Here is a 6000-nt window from a genome sequence, read left to right as displayed (position 1 = left end):
ATTATATATTACAGTAAGTCATGCTGAGTTTCTAATGAAACGTGATGATGGTTCACAGTAGATCATACCATCATCATGTGCCATGTTACACGACTCGTTCATTCTACTTCACCTCCGAACATATCAAGAAAATATATTCTTGATAGTTCTATTCTCAGTAATTCTGGTAATTTGACAAATCAAATCGTACCATTACGATTTCCTTCTTATAACATTAAAAATGTTCATTCCGAAGTTTATATCTGCGAATTCTGAACCATTACAAGCGGTGTTTAATCGCAAGAAGAAGAAACGAAGGGACAAAGTTCCAAAATATAAGAGAAAATATAAAGCCCAATAACAACACGGAGGTTACAAACCGTGGATATTAATACGAATAACAATATAAAGACATGGTATAATTAAGAATAGTATTACCCCAAGGTAATAGTAGGAGTAAACAGATTCTTCTGGTGGAAGATTGAAAAGAAGGATGACAGAAATGATAATTAAGAAAATATCAAGGAGTAGAACTAGATGAAGCATTTTCCCAACCTTTTAGAAGTAAGAATTAAGAATGAAAGTATAAGAATGATGAAAATAAGGGAACGGAAGAAGTTCATTTATAGTGAAGATACCAGACAAAGTAATTGATACAGATCATCGCATTTAATTATAGAGATCATAATTTCCTTACTCGCTGAAGAATCAAATCTTTTAGATTTCGAAGATTTCCTTTTAAATCTCTTAAATTCCGGAATTCAAATGTGACCACGTCAAAGGTTAAGACGCACCTTATTTTCTAAATTCAACCATGACTAGTCAAAAGTTATGATGAAACTTGTCTTTCTCATTTCACTTTTTTGTGATAGCCTCATTCGTGCTCTTCGAGTAATCAAATTGTTTTATCTGTATTGCTTAATAATGATAGAACTCCATTTATCAACCCATATTCGTCATGAAAACAAATTTTATTGTTAGCCATGACCACCTCACTCAAATTTCGGGACGAAATTTCTTTAACGGGTAGGTACTGTGATGACCCGGGAATTTCCGACCAAATTTAAACTTTAATCTTTATATGGTTTTACACGATAAGCAAAGTCTGTAATGTTGAGTCTCGAAAATTTTGGAACTATGTTCATATATTCAAATACCATTTGACTATTCCTGACGATTCACGAACAAATATTTGTAAATAAATATGTACAGGTGTATACATATATAAGTATAAATAAATATAATAAATGTAAATAATATAATTTAATCATTTAAATTAAGAATTTTTATTATTATTATTGTATGTATAAAATAATTAATAACGTGTAATGTTAGTATCTGATATAATAAATTTAATTATAAGTTCAACTATAATTGTTATAGTAATAGTGTTATTACTTACTATAATTGTTATAGTAATAATATTATTACTTTCAATATTAACATCCATATTAGTATTATTAATATTATTATGAACATGGATATAAATATAAATTGTTATATTATTATAACTAATATTATGGTAATTAGCATTACTATTAACATCATTAATAATATTATTATTATCATCATTATCATTATAGTTATCAACATTATTAATAAAAATAATACAATTTAATACGGTTATCATTAATAACATTATTATTATCATAATTACTTATATTTTTATTAATATTAGTATAATTTTGATAAAATTATTATTAGTATTATTATTAATAATTCTATTATCATTATTACAAGTAATCTTATTAAAAATTAATAATATCATATTTTATTAATAGAATTATATTATTAATTAATATTACCGAATTTAATATAAGAGATAAATATAAATAACTGATATTTATTCGTAAACATAAATACATATATATAAGGATATATATTTACAGATACAATTTCAGTTCCATGTCATTATCTTTAATATATATTATTATTAATATAATTATAATTATTAATATTAATAATACATTTAATAATTATTAAAAATTTATTTTATAAACCATAATAATGGAACAAGAATGTACAATCTGTTTTTAGTTGCTATCATACTAGTTCTGATTTTCAAAAACAAGTACCAATGACGATCCAATCTATAGAAAACGTCCAAAATCTGTTAGAGGTCTGTTTCACCTTTATTTTTTTTATTTTGACCTTGTATGATCGAATAATAAGTTGTCGACTCTTTTCTGGCTTCAAATAAAACTTATTTCACACTTATATGGAGAAAGTCATTCAATTATACATTCTCACTATCAAGTATCATTATGTTAGTCTTTTTGGCGAATTTAATAAAAGAAAAAAAAATGAAGAACAGAAGTATCTGCTCTGTTCTTACTTCCATTATTAAAAAGGTCGATTCCAAATTGATTTTCAAAATCTATTAATGCAATTCTATTAGAAAGCTTTCGTTTAAACTGTCTGGAAAATCCCAAGTCTCAATTTTATCTAACGAGATCGAATTTCAGAGTCAAAGTTGTTTTTTCAAAAAGTCAAACAAGTGTGTTCATAGTAAAATTCGGATTCATGTTGATGTTTTGAGTTCAATTGATCATGGAGAAAGTTTCTAAGAGGGATTTCAAACTGATTTCATTTAGGAATTGTGGTCTCAGACAGCATCCATCTCAAAATCGATCATTGGTTCATGCGTATTTTTTTAAACACCTGTTACAGTCTTTAATCCTTTTTAAATTCTTTTCCTGTGTTGATAAATCCACTCACTCACTTCTGAATTGCTTACGTTCTTTTTTAAACACCTAATTTAATCCTAAACTTGTTGTTATTGATTCTTGCTGTGGTCGATGTCCAAATGTGAAGAAGGAGGGAAATAAGGATTATTTACATACGGTTTAAATATAAATGGGTTCTAGGTTATTTCGGAAATTGGGCAACAGCTCAACTGGTTAAGTGTGGTGTCGGGTTTCGAGAGGTCGGGGGTTCGAGCCCCGGTGTGGGCTATTCTTTTTGGAAAAGTTTATAAATAGGGTATACACTTCTATATTTTCATTTTCATTATCATTATCATCATTATTATTATTATTATTATTATTATTATTATTATTATTATTATTATTATTATTATTATTATTATTATTATTATTATTATTATTATTATATTTATTATTATTATTATTATTATTATTGTTATTATTATTATTATCAATTAAAATTATTACTACAAGTTATTATTAATATTAATTAATAGCCACTAGTTATTATTATTATTATTACTAATATAAGCATTAGTTACCATTTATTATTTATCATAATTAAAATTATAAATATGATTATTCTTATTGTTTTTACTAATATTATTATCATTTTCAATATTATTATATTAACTAGTAATGTTATTAACATTATCATAGTATTATTATAAGTATTATTAAAAACATAATTTTTACCATTTTAGTATTATTATCAAAATTATGATTATGATTATTATCATTATGAAAATAATACAAATTATTATTATTTTTGTAAATATTAGTATTAATATATTTTTATAAATAATAGAATTGTTAATATTAACCTAAGTATTATTATTTGTATTATCACGAGTATTATTATTATGTAATTACTAAAATCAGTAACATAACTATCATTAACAGTAAAATTAATATTTAACAATTATAATTATTAATATCTTTATAATTATCATTTATAGAATTATTAATATTATTATCTCATTAGTAATATTAAGTATTATAATTACTATCATTTTTACCACTGTTAATATTATTTTGTTTTTATTATAACTACTATTATTAATTATTAATAAACAAATATATGTGTCAAAAATATATTTAATACATATAACATAACGAAAATTAATATTCTATATAACAAAGTAAATATATGAAACATATATATTATTAATATAAAAAGTATATAACTAATAAATTTATATATATATTGTTCAATTACAACTATGAATATTAATAAATAAACAAATGATATAGGTTCGTGAATCCGAGGCCAACCCTGCATTGTTCAATGTCGTCATATGTATTTTTACTACAAAATACAGTAGAGTGAGTTTCATTTGCTCCCTTTTTAAATGCTTTTGCAATATATATTTTTGGGACTGAGAATACATGCGCTGCTTTTATAAATGATTTACAAAATAGACACAAGTACGTGAAACTATATTCTATGGTTGAATTATCGAAATCGAATATGCCCTTTTTTATTAAGTCTGATAATCTAAGAATTAGGGAACAGACACCCTAATTGACGCGAATCCTAAAGATAGATCTATTGGGCCTAACAAACCCCATCCAAAGTACCGGATGCTTTAGTACTTCGAAATTTATATCATATCCGAAGGGTGTCCCGGAATGATAGGGGATATTCTTATATGCATCTTGTTAATGTCGGTTACCAGGTGTTCAATCCATATGAATGATTATTTTTGTCTCTATGCATGGGACGTATATTTATGAGAAATGAAAAATCTTGTGGTCTATTAAAATGATGAAAATGATTATTTATGTTAAACTAATGAACTCACCAACCTTTTGGTTGACACTTTAAAGCATGTTTATTCTCAGGTACAAAAGAAATCTTTCGCTGTGCATTTGCTCATTCTAGAAATATTACTTGGAGTCATTTATGGCATCTTTCAAAAGACGTTGCATTCGAGTCATTGAGTTCATCAAGATTATTATTAAGTCAATTATAGTGGATATATTATAAAATGGTATGCATGCAGTCAACCTTCGATGTAATGAAAGATTGTCTTTTCAAAAATGAATGCAATGTTTGTAAAATGTATCATATAGAGGTCAAGTACCTCGCGATGTAATCAACTGTTGTGAATCGTTTATAATCGATATGGACTTCTTCTGAATGGATTAGGACGGGTCTCTACAACCAAATCTCTTACATACATTATATACCATATGCACAAGACATCACCGAGAATCAAACACAAACTCATTTGTTGTTTACTATTGTTTTATGCTTTCATCGAATATAACCCACCAACCACTATCCATTCTGTTTTCCACTAACTCTATTATATATCCATCTATCCTCTATATTCCATATACATAATGGAGAGTTAATAAAACAAACCACTTGCTACTACTCACTTATACTATCACCATTTGCATCATCTTTCTTCTAGTTAATTGTGTTTTCTGTTTTTCTGCAATATCTGGAGCTGAGTGACTGCTGCCGTTGTCATTCTCCTTCTGTCCAAAAGACCACTCACAACCACCATCACAACCATCAAGTAACCCTGTTATTGAGCTGCTGCTATGCTATACTCTTGCTACATACTTATGCAACCTAAACAACTCTACAAACCATAAGATTGATGCTGCTTACTCGTGAATTGAAGAAACTACTGCTACTATTATACGCCCTCTGTTACAGCTCCACACCATCATCACCTCACCTCTCAATTCACCATTAAGGAACACCCTTTTCCACTCCCATCATCCACCTCCACCACAACACGTCAACAACCATCTTGATCGACCCAATTCAAAGCACCACAACCACGGTATGTTACTAATGTGATAAAACCGACCTTTAAATTTTACAACTAAACTAACTAATAAATATTATCACACTACGGGTAACTGGTCCCGATCGTGCAGCAATAGATACTGGCAAGTCAAGTTCGTTCCACAGGGAGAAGTGAATTCAAGAATTTAATGACAATTAATTATACTTTTAAGTGGGTTTTAATTGGTTTTTGGTTTTGAATATAAATAACTAAAATAAAAATTACAATAAATAAAAACAATAATAAAGTGTATTTACTTAGATTTCATCCCCCTCGTTGATATGAATCATAGAAAATTCATAATCAGTTTATTATGGATTGTTGTTAAGTCCGATTAAAATATTATATAGTATATAACTTCATGAAAACCTCACGATTTCATAAAGTCTCGATTTACTAAGATTCAACTTAACTTTCGCTAATCTCGTCTTAACAAAGCAAACTATACCCGATCATTCGAATTGTGATTCAACCTAGTTTTAACTTTTACTATAACCTAAATCGTA

The sequence above is a fragment of the Rutidosis leptorrhynchoides genome, chromosome 5 (assembly GCF_046630445.1).
Source record: "Rutidosis leptorrhynchoides isolate AG116_Rl617_1_P2 chromosome 5, CSIRO_AGI_Rlap_v1, whole genome shotgun sequence".
In the NCBI taxonomy this organism is placed as follows: domain Eukaryota; kingdom Viridiplantae; phylum Streptophyta; class Magnoliopsida; order Asterales; family Asteraceae; genus Rutidosis; species Rutidosis leptorrhynchoides.
The sequence above is the reverse complement of the archived record's forward strand: the minus strand, read 5'-3'. Positions refer to the sequence as shown.